Source organism: Bacillus rossius, chromosome 3, assembly GCF_032445375.1.
Source record: "Bacillus rossius redtenbacheri isolate Brsri chromosome 3, Brsri_v3, whole genome shotgun sequence".
Taxonomy (NCBI): Eukaryota; Metazoa; Arthropoda; class Insecta; order Phasmatodea; family Bacillidae; genus Bacillus; species Bacillus rossius.
The window spans coordinates 96,783,205-96,800,612 of record NC_086332.1 but is presented as its reverse complement, the minus strand read 5'-3'; the positions used below and the strand labels follow the sequence as shown (position 1 = coordinate 96,800,612).

Sequence of the window (17,408 nt, the reverse complement as noted above, 5' to 3'; positions counted from 1 at the left end):
CTGCCAACTACAGCTGAAATGCAAGAAAACCTATGTCACAAGTCCATCCTAAAAAAAAATGATGGACCCAGTAGTAAATTGTGTGAATTATGGAATTCACACAAAAATATTGTATAATACCTTCTATTTTACAAGCCAATCATTTTCATGACACACCATTACAATTAGAAGTAAATAACAATACCCTATATTAATTGATCATAGTTATTTCCAAACAAACCGGATCAGATATATATTATTTTATTTTGGTATTCAATTGTGCAACATAAGGTACAGACTACGGCAAATTTAAACTGGAAAATTGTTTGTATTTAAAAAAAATCATTAAGGTTTTTATGTGTAACTATCTTAGCTTTCGGTATTCAGAATTATTTGGTAGGACTAATTTCGTGAAAAGGGAACGGAAGTCGATGAAAGTAAATTTGTCACAAAGATGGCAAACACACGAGCAGCAATATAAACCCGTATATAGTCACTTTCGTAAACATTTGAGTACAGTAGGCTGCATACAAAACGTATTGTTGTGCCAAATTAAACTTTATGATAGTGAAACTACCCTGGGATATATTTGGTAAACTAAAATAATTATAGTAAAAAATAATACTAAGTTTTAAAAAAGGTAGGTAAGAAAACTGGCATTCAATGTACAATAAATAATTTTCCTTTAAATTTATCAACAGGCTTAGTAGCACAGCGGTAGAGCATGCGCTATTAAACCTTAAGGGACATGGTTCAAATCTCATCACTAATTTTTTTTTTCCTAAGGTCCACAGGCTAAACAAAACAAATAACAAGTTCCCTTCCAATTCTGCCTCTGAGGTATCTCGGCTGTCTAACCGTCTGTTCGCTAGTAACTATATTATTACTATAATGACGTTGAATCAGCTCAATAATGTTAAGGTTTGTTTGTAAGAAGTATTTACAGACTGATTTCAGTCGTTTAAGAAAAAACAAATATACAAACATGTAGTGCTACAATGTGTTTTAAAATGTTTCAGGTTCATATTTTAGTAATACCACAAAAGTATAACTTCTAACGTGTGCGGAAATTTTATAGTATTAACTGCATTTTATCAAGATGGACAGTATTTTAATAAAATTCATAATCGAAAATGAAGCCAAAAACCGAGGATTTAACGAAGCTGTTTCTAATAGTTTAAAATTTCCTGTTGTTTCGTGCAGGTAATAGGTATCTGCTTTTGATAGCGACAATTATTGTGGCGGGAGCAGAAAGTACGTGAGAGATTCGCATTCAGAAATATTGGTATGTACCTGAAAAGTGAATAATTTATTTATCAAGCTCGGCATTCTACGTTTAATTTCGTGTCCGAGTTTCTATTATAAGTTTATTTGCAACATGAACACCACAAGAACACATGAGTTTGTTCGTTACCAAGATTAGATGGTTTACACATACATACTTTTAAGAAACTGATCCAATTAAACTTTAATATAATATATTTTTGTTTATAGTACACTTTGTTATGTCACACATAATATACTTTTGCCTACGAGATAACAATGCATATGTTTTTAGTTTTTTGAGTAATTAACTTGTTAATTTTTTTAAATTGATATAATTTAGGTAGAGGATGGACCAGTGGTGTGTTTACTATAAGTTTTGCTCTAGGACGTGGGGAATTATGTAGAAAAACTTGTGGTCTAGAGCTCGAGAAAACTGTGTAAGTTTAATGAAGGGGGTAAATTCGCGAATACGCCTACAGGCTAATACGAATACGCGAATACAAATACGCGAATTTGAATATTTTTGTACATATTTTCAAATACGAGTACGCAAATAGGAATATTTTATTTATGTACGTATTCGAATTCTATAACATGCGTATACGAATATTCACACGAACACTACTGTATTCGTATTCACACTTGGAAATATGAATATATTCATATTCGTAATTTTTTTTTACGAATAAAATTGTGCCCATTACCGATTATAAAGAGGTAGATACAATTTCACTTATTTTATATTCCAAATATATTCAAATATGACAACTTCATTCCTACTCGTACACAAGCAGCTATTTTCGCTCCAAAACTCTCACTATTTATTGATTTTTATTCCGACGAAAAAAACACAGGGCGTGACAGGGACTCGAGCGGCGACCTCTGAAGGAGAGTACACTCTCTGAGAGGACATGAGTAGCGTCTCTGTGCCCCGGCGCTAAGGGTTATAATACATTTCAAACATCTCATATTAAACGATTTATCAGAAATCAGGACAGCCGGGGCGGATTCGAGCCCATTTCCTTCTGAATGCGAGTAGTGTTTAATTATTATACGGCAAGCCAATACTCGACTAATTTCCTATAGGCCTATTCTGATTTTTGACACAATCGTGGTTGATGTCAAAATATTTATTCACACTTCCAATTTAATTTCCCTTTCCTCATTTCATACCAAACTCGCGGCTACCTAATCACTAGTACACATCCTCCAGGTTCGATTCCAAAGACATTTGTCATTACAGAAAACACATATTTTACTTACAAACGGCCGCTTCCCTTCATTTCAATCTGCTGCAACCAACGGTACTTTGCATTGGCCTTAAAAAGTAAAATATTTACGATTTATCTATGTTATGAATGAGATTGGTATCGGACAACACCGCTATTCTTCGGCTTTCTTTCGTTGCGTAATTTCTCTCTTTGAATTTTATGCTAGGTAAGTTGCATGCTCTATTGGTATTTGTTTAAGACGCATAAATTGCATATTTAACAGTATATACCCTTTTACCAAACTCTCACAACGTACGGCACCATGATACATCTACCAGGAGGGAGCCGTTGACGGTACAATGTAGGCGCTGTAGAGCAAAAGAGGGTTCGGCCTGTTAAGAGGGAAGGCGAAAAGAATGTCTGGAATGCGAAAGGGCACGCCAGCTGCTTTCTGAGCCGAGTAGAGGCAACGGCGTTTGCCACAAAGGCAAAGAGCGATGAGAGAGACCAAATCACCACGGCAGCTTACATCTGCTGCCCCCCACGTGCTAGTCCACAGGACACAAAGGCTGTAGCTCTCAGCTTTGACATTTCTCACCTGGACCTTTTGTTTTGTTACTTATACGCCTATCCGTGCACACATACAATGGACCGGAAACGGTGCCCACTTTCAAGGTCACTGCAATTACTACTCGCGGCATGTTGGCTAGCATCACAGGTCTTAAGAGCATGAAGTGGGGATGAGAAAGAACGAAGATAGCGAGCGACCTTCACCCTGAAACTTAAGTTGGTTGGCACCTCGCTGAAAAAGATCGGACATCACTTGTAAACTGTCGTATGGTGAATTAACTTCAAGATCAAATGTTATAATACTAAAGAAAAATCATTAGCGTACTAATTTAATAAGAAAACTTAAAATCTTTCTACATAAAAATAAATACTTACATTCTCTGTGGACTGCAAGGCACGGCGTTGGCGTTGAACACAAAACAGTTTAACTGAATGTCAGTAAAATTATTTTCCACTGAATACACTCCGCTAGGCAAAACGGAGTACGTATTACGAAGTTGTAACACCTAACTGTTATTTTGTCATACAAGGCAAAGCGAGATTTTACAAAACAACTCAAAAGAGCAAATATTTAAAAATCATCATAAACTGTTCTTGAGCACCAGGCTAATCATTCCTTCCATGTTATATCACTTTGAAATATTTTCTCACGTAGAAACACAAACACACGCTCCAAACAAGCCATACACCACGTATCATCAAGTAACAACAATCAACTACCTAAAAGCACTAAAGAATATTTCTACCAGCTTTGCACAACAGCAGCACCATCCAAACGACAACACACGCGATCTCGCACCGTTTACTGAACTACAAAAACCAAAGATGGCGAAACGCCTGAGATTGACCCCCGATCGGTACCGAACACACCCGAAGTTAAGGTCTGGTTCGTGCTACTTCGCTGCTCGCTAAAATATATAAATACCTGCGATCACATTTTATGGTGTTGCATCATTGTGTTTTGAGAGCTGAGAGCTGAATACATAACATTGAAAAATTCTAATGAACTGATTTTGTCAGAAGTTCATGATAATCAGATCGACACACAGTAAGGAGATCTGTCCAGAATTTATACGAACTTTAAAAACTTTATTTATTTTTTTAAATCAGGCGTAAATATTAGGGAATGATTTATAAAAGTTAAGACAATGTATAATATATGTAAGGAAAAAATCCGCCTTTTTCTAGAGTTAAAACCAGATAACACATGTAATACCCATAATTTAAGAATTAAAAAGCTCTTGATTACTGTAATTCTATAACAGGGCATTTTATTTCAAATCAATTACTTTAACTTTAGATAAAATCATTTTCTTACTAAAAACTATTCATAATTATAGCTTTTTCTTTTGCAACATATTTGTATGTGTTTTTCAGTACCTAGTTACTAAAAATCAAACGAGACAAAGTATTACTATATGAGTTGCTCTCTTGTTGTGGCAACATCAACCATTTGTTTCCCATATCACAATTTATTGTAGTGACTTCATAGGTGGTATCGTTACAGCTCACCAATATATATATATATATATATATATATATATATATATATATATATATATATATATATATGTGTGTGTGTGTGTGTGTGTGTGTGTGTGTGTGTGTGTGTGTGTGAGCCCGCACAGACAGCTATGGCACGTCGCCACCGGAGCAGTCAACAAGTGACGAACAGTCTCCAGTGTGACTCGTATTATTCAAACTTAATTAATGTAAACTTGCTAAAAATAATTATTAGAGAGCAACTGTAAACTAGGTTAATTTTTATTATTTAATGTATGAATTTAGAGCCAATTTCAATCTCTTGTTAGTTTAATAATTTCCGGATAACGGAACTTTAAAAACTTTGGCGCGAGAGAACGCCGAGCCCTTCCCTCGTGCCAAGGGCAAACACCAGTACCGAGTGACTCGCGGACCGGGGCGGACCTGCGTCCCACGGGGAGTCCTCATCTTTTGTCTTCACCGAAATTCACTACTGGTAATTATAGTCATTCTTCAAAACCCTTTTGTGCTTAAACTCCCCATGCGTATCCTTTTTACGGTGTATGAACTAACTCAGCCGCTTAAATATGTAAACTTCCCACACAAAGCATTACGTGGGGCAGTGCAGCATACAGCACGGGCCGACTCCCGACACCAAATACTTTTGGATAATCGCCGAGTGTACAGGCACCGGCAACAATGACGTAAAGACTTTTATAAATTTAATATCGAGCCGCGGTCCACACAGGTGGGCCCGAGTATCGTCGTTTTACAATTGACGGGATTGGCTGCCTCCACTCGACCTCCTCCCCTCAACCTCGACTGGCGTGAGAATTTAAGATTAGTGACGGCGCATCAAAGTGCCCAGTGTCAATTTAGTGTAATTTTTGTTGGGAAATTTAATGTGCATCGTGTAATTGTAAAACTGCAAGTGTAACTACTCGTTTAACTAAACGTTCACTCCGCACACTCCGTGCGCGACGTGTTTACGACAGTGCAAAACTGAACTCGTGTACGTTATTGTGTGAACTTCCCGAACCCAGTCAGGAATCAGCGTGTTATGCTGTGTAGGGCCCGTAACTTATCAATAGCCAGGGATTCCTACAAAAATGTCCACCGCTGCCGGTCTTAGCGGGCCACGCAGGGGCATTCGCACCCAACGAGCCAACCTGTGGTTAGACACAGAGCTAGCCTGGCGCTCTCCCGGACACACTTTCATTAAAAAACCAGCCTTCCCGCTAGGAACCACTCCGGATCTCGAACACGAGAACCCGGACTACGGCAATACAAAGGTTATCATGGTTATGAAGTAGTGGAGTGGGATACTTACAGTGTTCGTCCTTCGGAAATCTAAAAAACGACTTCGAACAGTTAGCAACATCGTAATTGTAGCAACCAAACATTGAACAAATTTTTCCAGCCATAATAAATTACAACTATTGAAGAAAACTTTTAAAAGACGTGAAATAAAAATCGCTAAAATAACATTGTCCCAAATGCGCTTATATTGTAGGAGCAGGACATGCCAATAGAATGTGCTGCACAAGGTGTCGCCCGTTTTTTTGGCGACTTTCCTATATTGTTCTTCTACAATATTTGATGTAACTCACCTATCGCATAGAACCAGGAGAGAGATGCGACTCACAGTGGAAACAAACTGAGATGGAAAGGCTAAAAGGTATAAATACAAAGGACCAAACTTAAACAAGCCCTTCGCCAACTTAGGGATTTTGTTCTTCTTTCAAAAATAAGCCCGGAAATAATGACACGGAGAAATAAAGCCAGCAATGAAAAAATAAAATTGTTTTTGAAATTAGAAAAGATAAAGCTAAATACGTCGAGTAAGAATGAGATGTTTTCAGATCCCAGATTATCATGCCAACTGAAAATAGTAAAAATCAACTTGTCGTCCACCTCAAATTGTGTACTTTCAAATAGACACTGTACAAATTACCATGGATCTCGCTCTGTTGCGTGCAATTCAGCATATCAGATTTAGGGTTTGCACAGGTTTTTGTTCATTTTGTTGCCTATGCTGGCTCTTTTAATTGGAACTTGGCTGATATTGGCTAGTTTAAAGGGTTAAAAAATAAAAACAGAATTGTGTACTTTTAGATGTCGTTTTATTTTAATATTGTTTCTTCATTATTACAGGTTTTTTTTTTGTTCGGTGTAACTAGCAGAAATAAGGTCCAGTCTAATAAATTAAGCTACATATTGAATTAATGTTTATTAACTTACATTGACTTTTCTTAAAAGAATAATAACAGCTAAGACACGGAAATTGTACGCATTAATTTAGTCACAAGTTAGAATGCCATCCTTCAAACTCTCGCCCTGAGTTCATGAATGGAACGAAGTTATTTAGATCCATCCTCGAAGACCATGAGACAACAATGCCCAAGTGTTTCGAGGTATCTTTTGTTTTCATATCCACATATTACACAAGTTTTTTTTTTTTTAGTAAATAACAAGCAATAACTTTCGTAACAAGCAGATAATGACATGGAAGCCATTATTTCAAAGGATTTATGTTTGTTCACAATGTACTATTGGTATTATTCGAATAATCAATAACAAATATCTATAATCAGTACATTTAAGGGCAAATATAGTGTCATTAATGAAATAGTTATTTAATATTAAAGGTTTATCATTTATTCAAAATGTATATAATTATATAATTTTTATAAAATTGCAAGAAATATGTACATACCGATTATAATTTACAAATAAAACTATGAATTATGTAGAACACCTCAGAAATGGAAGAAAGGAAATAAAGTAAAAATTGCAGCTACAGACTGTTAATCAGGTCAGCAAATTGTGGATCGTAAAACTAGGAGAATAAAAGAACTAATATTAAATAACAACCAGGAATTTCATCGTTTATCTGTTACTTTATAATAATTTAGGTTTTGAAACATTAGTTTTGGCAAGTTACTTTGTGGGATCACAATCACATTGTAGTTAGGTAAATTGTTTAAGTTAATTCCATAGAAAAAGATAATGTAATTTTGTACTTATCAACTTTCAAATCTGAGCAGTTACAGTAAATATAAAATTTTAAATGCATTTAATGCATTAATTGCTTAATGTCCTTCGATTAAAATATTTGTGAGTTCGATATTGTGACGCCGTCCCCGTTGCCTGCCTTGAAAAGATGATAATTAAATTACGTGAAAGGAAATTTGGTCTCGAGGGCGGGGTTCTTTGCCTCGTGGCTGCAGGCAGGGACACGTCTACAAAGGGCCCCCCGGGCTGTTAAGGCCACCCAGGATGCCATGCTATTAAAATGACATACGTGAACTTAACTGATTTATTACGGAAGCACACGTTACAATACTTCACTTAGCATAAGGCACTTTCACGTGACTGGCCGTATCATCGTCGACCTTCACTCCGCCCACACGGCCCTCGAATGGCGGTACTGGTTAGCGTCTGACGGTATTCCGGGTGGCTACCACATCGAGGGGTGCAGGCTACCATGAGAGCTACGGTGACGATGATTCGGGTGAGCGACAAGGATAGTGCTTAGCACGTGGCAGTCTGTATGGTGCGTAACACAGAAGATACACTAATAACTGAATGGTGATTTACACATAACACTGAAATGGACACGTATGTAAGACTGATGGCGAACACTAACACTAACACGGAAATCTAACACTAAAGTCACTATGTGCAAGTCCTGGGCTCGGGGTGGTTTCAGGCCCCTGTTCAGGGGAATTACGTAAATCGAGGCTCGTCCTCGTGGTGGCGTAACAAATATATGTTAATTTTTAAATCATTGAAAATTTTGTTAGGTTTGCTACATTTACAGTATATAGCCTACTGTAGTTTATCTGAATGGTTGGTTAGGTTTAGGCTGGGTACAGGGCCGGATTTAGGGAAGGGCAACCGGGGCGAAAGCCCCGGGGCCTCCACAAACGGAGGGCCCTCACAAACAGAGAGCCCTCACAAACGGAGGGCCCCCACAATAGAGACTTCTGAAAAAAAATCTTTAAAATTCCGGCAAGTAAACACTTGACGCCGCCGTCAGTGCTCCCTCTGAGAGCACAGGCCGTTATGTGTCCTCAACACCTGATCTGTGCCGCGCCTCGAACGCGCCCGTGCGCGCAACATAGTGCAGTGCCCCGAACGGCGTGACGTCAGTCACGGCCACCTACGTGTGCAAAGCGCCCGGCCGGGTGTGGCACTGCGCAAGGGTATTATTTATTCATGCATTTGATAAGATAAACAAAAACTAATAAGTATAAAATCATTAATAATTAATGTTAATTTAATAATCATTTCATAAAGTGTTATCATTCACAAAAATGGCCGAAATCATCTTCCCGCGCTCCGCAGTTTCCCGCGGAATTTTCCCCCTCCCTGGCGGCCAGGGAGGTTAGGCAGTCTCCATCCAGCACTCGCCAGGGCCGGCAGCCCACGCACGGGGAGCTCTCAACTTTCGCGCCAACATCACCAGTCACTGCCATAGGTAATTATAGTCAAACCGTTTAACTCAGCTCCCCGGTCGGCCCGAATCGGCCGTTCGCGATTTCGCACGGTCCTTTAATATAATGTGTAGCCCGTCATCGGGCTTTTTCGTGTGATACGTAATCAATTAGGTGACCCCTCGTGGCACCTGCGCCTCACGCCAGTGAAATCCTCTCTCGGGGAATAGTTCTTCGCCCACGCGGGACGGCACTGCGCCAAACGCGTACCTAAGTGTAAGGACGAGTCATTAACTGGGACGTGCCACGGTCGTGCGTGTGATATCCTGCCGGATTCCACCGCGCCCGTACCCAGCATAACGTGGCCCCAGCCACCACGCGGAGTAGCCGCCTTTGTATACCCATCTGTGCGGGACTAACCACAGTGACTATAGTGTAGTGTGTTATCGTAAGTAATTTTGCGGGACCTATCGCCCACGCCTTTCACGTTGCGTCCGCGGACTTTCACATAGGCCGGAACAGGTTATAGTGCGCCTGAGCACCCCACTCGCAAGTCGCCGGGAACGACCCCCTATCCACGTACTTGCCACCGGGTTACTGTGTGGCCGTAACAAGTCCGCCAATAGAGGGTGGCGTGCGCAGAGCTTAGGTCGACGATGAAGCGGCCAGTTACGTGAGCGTGTAACGTGTAAAATGTGCGACGGAATAAAACAGCTAATAGTACGTGTGTGTTTTATTAATAAGGCGTCTTGGGAGGCCATAACAGCCCGGGGGGTCATTTGTCGACGCGTCCCTGCCTACAGCCACGAGGCCAGGAACCCCGCCCTTGAGACCCAAAATTAATTAAACAGTTTAAATTCACTTAAAATTCAGATCAGGCAACGGGGACGGCGTCACACTAGTAACCATTTTTTCTTTTGATATTCTTTTTTCTCTGTTTTATCTTTACCTACAGTACTTTGTACATGCATGATTATATTATTGTTAAATATTAACAGAAATAATTTATCTATATTTGTTCACTCCAATCAGGCAATCAGTAAAATATTGAAATGCCTATTCAGCCTATTCCCCGTATTTGCGTGTCGATATGAGATACGATGGTATCTGATTCATCTGTTTTTTGTCTGTAGCATTGACAAGTGTCCGCTGAGTGGCGTGCTTGTAGCAGGGAATCCCGGAATTTGATACATTCTCGTGCGTCTGAGAAGCTACGAACATACGAACATTGTGCAATAAATGTAAATCCTTTCGAATTTTTACGGACGTGAGTATTTTCATCGTTATCTTGTAATCTACAACATAAACCGAATGTCGTATTTGATTGTGCTCGACTGAAAAAAATTGTTCATTTTATTTGGCAAATAATTTGTGGCCAGGGGGCCTCCGCTCCTCTGTTTCCCCGAGGCCTCCAGACCTCTAAATCTGGACCTGCTGCTATATTTCAAGAGTTCATCAGTATTTACTTATTTCAACAGTTGTGAAAATTTTGTTTGCTACATTAAAAAAACTTAAATAGTTGGTTAGGTTAGCTACATTTATTATACTGTAAAATTTTTTTGAACAGTAACTTACATTGTGTTAGCTACATTTAAGTTACTTTAATTTTGTAAATGGTTTGGTAATACTAGCGATATTGAGAAATTTCACTTTTGTTTTTGGAACAAGTATCTATGATTTTTTTTGTATGTGTTTAATTTTTTTTCCCAGATGAACTCTTCCTTAAGGTGGGTTTACGATTGAAAATTATGAATTAAGACTTAAGACTTAGTCGTGTACTCACCATATGACTCTATGTAAACTAGTGGAATGGTTTATGATTGTCGTGTGTGAATTTTGACGGGTTGTGTGCGAACCATATGATGACTTAAGACTTAACAGAAATGGTTATATTTTATATTTTTCGTTAAGATGTAAGGGAAGCGACCAATCACAACAAACCGGAACCTTTCAACCGGAAGTTGTCTTATTATTGGACCGAGCGAGGCAGTATTTTTGGTTAGAATTCGTATATTTGTCATTTGTAATCATCATCCATTTCGAAAAATAGATATCCCATATGTCAATAACCTATTTCAAACCTGCTTCTCCGTTTCGAACAATTGCCGATCATGTGTTTTGTGCTGTGATTGGTTAGAATTAACGACTTCTATGTCAATCATAAACTGGAAAATGTAGTTTTGACTTAATCGTGTGCTCGATGTTGTTATAATTCTTAAGGAAATAAATCGTAAACCCAGCTTTAGGAATTTACATGTTTTTAATTTTTTTGCGGAATATTTACGAAGTAAAAGATATAGTGTATATTTAATTGTTAATTTGTGTCACATATGTGTCCTTTAGTTTGTCTGTTATGTTTGAAATGACATAATTTTTCAGATCTTTTAGTCAATAAATCTTTGTAGATTGTAAAAAAAAACTTGTTCTAGTTATGAAACACTGTTTTAATACCAATACAAGGATGGTTAATTCATTTTCACGATGACAAGTTTTCAAAAGACGAGAGAAAAAATGTGCCGAAATCTCCCATTATAATACACGGAAATTTGAATTTCGCGGGCGTTCTGCAGGACAAGCCGCTAGGATCGCTGCAGTCATGTGTTGCCAGCGCTCGCCATGTTAAATGGCCTGTTTTTCCTATATTGTTCTTATACAATATTTGGTTACATGTGTTCTATGATGTGTTGAAGCAAATTAATGCTTCGACAAATGTGCTCTAGTTATAATTTGAAATAATTAGCTCGGTAAAGTTCTATATTGTATATACCAACACCAACACCGGAAACAAGATGGCGCAGGGTCATGGGCAAAGAAAAATACTACCGCAACCAAAAACATCATAGCGAAATGATAAAAAAAATAAAAAAAACAATGGCAAATCATTTAATAAGCACGTAGTATAATTACTAAAACCCGCAACCATTTTTTTTATTAAAATAATTAAGAGATAATGGTCAAACTAAATAAAAAATCTTGAAAATGAAATCATATAAATATATTAATTCATGGGAATAAAATTACCTAAGGATTGTCCAAACATAACACATGATTTCAATGTAAGCTAAAGGTAACCTTTACAATTTGTACCATCCACAATTTTAAGCTGGGCCGTGAGATCTTCTGTATATACTTTTACCAACAAAAAATTGCGCCGAATGACTGAAGTAGCATGCGCGAAATGTGCTCGAATTAAATATTTTTTTCCTTCATTCTCTATATAAAAAAAAATGTTTCAAATAAGCATACGAAAGTGGAGGTTCTACTCAGAAATAAACCAGAAAATATTTAAGCTTGAAAAATAAGTACTTAAAAAAAAACTCTAGCTAAACATCGACCATTCCCTTCCAAATTTTTATGATAAATTTTAATTCATAGGGATCAAACTAAGGATTGTCCAAACATAACACATGATTCCAATGTAAGCTAAAGGTAACCTTTACAATATGTACCATCCACAATTTTAAGCTGGGCCGTGAGATCTTCTGTATATACTTTTACCAACAAAATGTGTGCCGAATGACTGAAGTAACCTGTGCGAAATGTGTTTGAATAAAATATTTTTTTTTTCATTCTCAACCGAGAAATAAATGTTTTACAATACGTATACAAATTTGAAAGTTCTGCTCAACAATAAACAAGATAATATTTTAGTTTTAAAAATAAGTACTTAAAAAAAAACACTTATTGAACATGGACCACTGCAGCGAGATTTTTATTATACATTTTAATTCATAGGGATCAAACTAAGGATTGTCCGAACATAACACATGATTCCAATGTTAGCCAAAGGCTTTCTTTACAATTTGTACCAGCCACAATTTTAAGCTGGGCCGTGAGATCTTCTGTATATACTTTTACCAACAAAAAAGTGCGCCGAATGACAAAAGTAGCCTGCGCGAAATGTGCTCGAATTAAATACTTTTTTCCTTCATTCTCAATCTAAAAAAAAAAATATATTTCAAATAAGCATACGAATGTGAAGGTTCTACTCAGCAATAAACAAGAAAATATTTAAGTTTGAAAAATAAGTACTTAAAAAAAACTCTAGCTAAACATCGACCATTCCCTGCCAAATTTTTATGATACATTTTAATTCATAGGGATCAAACTAAGGATTGTCTGAACATGACACATTATTCCAATGTAAGCTAAAGGTATCCTTTACAATTTGTACCAGCCACAATTTGTAGCTAGGCCGTGAGATCTTCTGTATATACTTTTACCAACAAAAAAGTGCGCCGAATGACTGAAGTAGCCTGCGCGAAATGTGTTTAAATAAAATAATTTTTTTCTTCATTCTCAACCGAGAAAGAAATGTTTTACAATACGTATACAAATTTGAAAGTTCTGCTCTGCAATAAACCAGAAAATATTTAAGTTTGAAAAATAATTACTTAAAAAATCTCTAGCTAAACATGGACCATTGCATTCCAAATTTTTATGATAAATTTTAATTCATAGGGGTCAAACTAAGGATTGTCCGAACATAACACATTATTCCAATGTAAGCTAAAGGTATCCTTTACAATTTGTACCATCCACATTTTTAAGCTGGGCCGTGAGATCTTCTGAATAAATACCGACTGCTGTTCTTTAGTATTTTTCGTCACATTATAAGCAACGACAGTTGTAAGACACAAAGTGTAATATAGAAAATCATTATAGTGTTGGACTTATATGTAACTATTTTTAGGAAACAACCGAAGTCATTAATGCAAGTTAACGATTCTAAATAAATAATTGCTTTCATAATAAGTCTCTTTTCAAGCGAGCGGTTTTGAGAGAAAACTATTGTGCACAATCACTGAAAATAAACTGTAAAATAAACAGTGAATTTAACCAATTATTTTGCTATTAAATATTTTTTTTATAACTTACGTCTTCTTTCAGACCTGTAAGATGTGAACTACGGTCACATCATTACCATGGACAGTTACTTGCCGTCGGAGTGATTCACTCAGTTTCTAGTGTGAGGCTAAGTTACATTGCACGAGCGTCGGTGGGTCTGGCTACGTGAGGCTTGGTTTCATGTGACACCTAACGGCCGTGCTATAGCGACCGAGAAGACTGAGCGAGTGTTGGAGATTGGAACCAGGTCTGCCAACTACCCACCTGCCTAGTGAGTCCCTACTCGCCTGAGGACCAAGGCGAGTACCACAACTTAAAGCGCTGTTTGCTGATCAGCAGTGGGTACCCTACACCCGGAGTCCAGGGAGAGGTTTGGAATTGGTACCGGGTCACCAGCGAGTAGCAGAGCCGCGAGCGAGTCGCAGTCCAGGCCGCTGGTCGTGGCTGATCCTGGGGTTGCGCCCAGGACCCAGATGAGGAGAGAGGACCAGGCACAAGCTCAGGCATTCCTGGACGAGATGAACCATCGCCTGGAGATGCGGCCATATCGCTGAGCCGCGGACCGAGAGGCAGTAGTACCCATTGCCCTCCCGAGTACCTATATTGGCGTCGACTGACTGGTCTCTTCGTGAACTAGCGAACTTAAAAAGGACTGAGGCTGCCTGTATTATTAGGACTGTTAGTGTTCAGAGGGCAGCCTGTCGTAATAATATATTAGTTATAAATGTAATTTTCATGTGGTTTATGTATTTTAATACTAGCTACACATTAGGTTTAATAAATAGCTCACCGAGGATGATTGTTCTTTAAGACCTGTTGTGTTTATCTTATGGCCAAGGTATGAGAGAGATTTGTCGTGGACTGGGAGCAGTGTATGGTTTTTTCCTACTCGTGCCTGAACTGAGTTTATTTTGTTACCAGAGTAGTGGCCAACGAGTCGCCAGCAAACATGAGAGAAAGGGAATGCAGGCCATGTTGGAAATTATGTTTAAATTGTTTGTATTGTTATGGTTGAAATAATAACTAGCTCGAGTCCATTCTGTTGTGAGTGGCCGAAGCGCTGGCACCTGCTGCACTGCGTGGGGCGCCGGACGCCTGTAGTCGTCTAGCCTACTCTTATGAGCCGCCTGCGAGCTCGCGTAGGGCGCGGATGCGCTCAGGATCGCAGGCCTGAGGCGCCCTCGCTCTTCTGCCTGGTCCCGCGGTTTTCCAGAAACCGCAAGTTATGGACAGACAGTCGTAGGGCTGTGAATTCCTCCTGGAGGAAGTCGGTCGGGGTTTTAGCCCAGGAAACAAAGGTTTCAACCTGTAAAAAATTTGTCCAAAGCTGAATTTTTGCACAGTGGTAGAGTCGACTATGCTTAATAACATACCGAAAGTTTACCGATGTAGACCTTGTGCGTATCACTGAAAATTTGCATTTAAGTCCTAGATGACAGCGACTTGCAGCAGTTCATTAAAATGCTTCCCATTTACGCACTTTTTACCGTAGACTCTCGATAGCTATATGAAAATAATCTTAAAGCACTAATTCTCACATTTATAATGAATAAAGTTCTAAGTGTTAATATTAAAGGTAAGAAAAAAATGTTTAATTAATGAAATATGTTTTTTTACATCAGTCAAGGCAATAAAAAGACAATTCACTTAAAAATAAAGGGTCTTACGCAAATATTTCTTGAAAAAAAGTTATTGTATAGTTCTTAAGCTTAACAGGGACATATCTCTCAAAAGTCTAGCTTAATTTATAGGATCACTAGAGACTCCTGAGCTTATCAATGTCGTCTACGCACTGCGACAGAGCCACAGCCGCAAGCGCTGTGGCCACTCTCACTCCCACGAAATCGAAGATTTTTAATTTTTGTAAAATTTGCTCCTAACTTAAATTTAAAACAGTAGTAACATTAAAGTTTTCTGGTAACATTTGAAATGTTTACCTCCGCAAACCTTGTGCGGAACACCGAAAAACGAGAAGTTAAGTCCTAAATAATACTTTATTAACCACTCAACAATATGGTACTATAACGTAACCAAAACTTACTCAAAACATTATTCTCAATGATTAAATTGAAAAATCTTTCACTACGTTTGACTAAATATGCTATTTATTCAATAATATTAGAGGAGAGGTGTTATATATATAAAAAAAAGGAATAAATGGAAATATGTATTACAAAAACACGAAGAGCACGATGTGAAAACATTAAATAAAAGTAGTTGCAAAGTTCTTAAACTTTAAATTAGTTTATTTTTTGAGAGCCTGGTACAATGTGTATGACCGCTAAAGCGATCCGAGCCGCGTAGTGTATACTACTGCGAGGTTGTCGAAGTAGGCTCGGGTCGGGACGAATTTCGCTGTAAAGAAACAAAGGTTTTTAATACATGGAAAATTATCCCAAAACAGAAATTTTGTACAGTTGTAGAATGAACGTTTCTTAGTAACATGTCAAAAGTTTACCGATGCAAACCTTGTGCGTCACGCCAAAAAAAGCAGTTAAGCCCAAAATGACAATTTTTTGCAACGATCCACAATAATGGATATTGCAAATGCAGTTTATGGAGTAGACTGACAGTATGGAATTCAAAATAATCTAGAAACATTGCCCTATCTGAGGATAGTGATAAAAAGTACAAAGTTTAAACATCTTTCTATAAAATAGACAATTTAAATCAAAAAAGTTAACGAATTCACTTTCATTCAATTTTAAGGAAATATAAATACATTTTACATAAACTTAAAGAGCCCAACATGGAAATCGCTTTAAGTAAAAGTTGTTGCATATTTATTCATCTTTAAATTGGTATATTTTTTAAGTGTCTCATACAATTCGTCTAACCGCTGAAGCGATCCGAGCCGTGTAGTGTGTACTACTGTGAGGTTGCCAAAGTCGGCTTGGGGTCGGGACGAATTTCGCTGTTAAGAAACCTGGAAAATTATCCCAAAGCAGAAACTTTGTACTGTTGTAGAATAAACGTTTCTTAGTAACATGTCAAAAGTTTACCGATGTAACCCTTGTGATCACACCAATAACGAGCAGTTAAGTCCTAAATGATAATTTCCCAAACGATCCACAAAATTGTGTTTAGTAAATAATTTAATAACTCCATAAATACTTTTTTTAAGTAGGCTCTCAGTATACAGCAAACTTGGTTTGCCCTCAAACGCCATACTGCTACGGTAATAGGAATATTAAATGACTACAGACAAGATTTTGTTCCGTTTACTATGGTGTAACCGAGAAATGACCGAACGTCCCGGAAAGTTGTGATATTTGACGATATTGCGCGAGTAGCACACCCGTACGTGACTACAGAGAATGGATAGTTTCCCTAACCGTTAGGATTTCTAGTACGAACACCCTCTCACAGGTAGGGTCATAAAATACGGTCAAAATCTTGCAAAAACATCCACCACTGCTCTTTGCCACTAGCAATCCAACGACGTCAGCTAGGCGCAGCACTCAAATACATTAACTTATTAAAAAAAATTAATATGTAATGCTACCTATACGTTTTATAACACAACTCGTGTTTTATCTATTTTCTGGAAAAAAAAAACCCTATTATTATAGGAATTATGTTGTAAAAGTGAAAAAAAAACTCAGAGTACATT

General features: G+C 37.9%; 1 protein-coding gene across 1 annotated transcript in view; it reads right to left on the bottom strand.

Annotated features, from left to right (window-relative positions):
- The window catches only part of LOC134531059 (signal-induced proliferation-associated 1-like protein 2), a 277,119-nt gene extending 273,305 nt beyond the window's left edge, over positions 1-3,814 (bottom strand). The window contains exon 1 of the mRNA XM_063366574.1: positions 3,402-3,814. The gene's annotated coding sequence lies outside the window, so the exon portion shown is untranslated. The remainder of the gene's footprint in view (positions 1-3,401) is intronic.
- Positions 3,815-17,408: the final 13,594 nt, after the last annotated feature.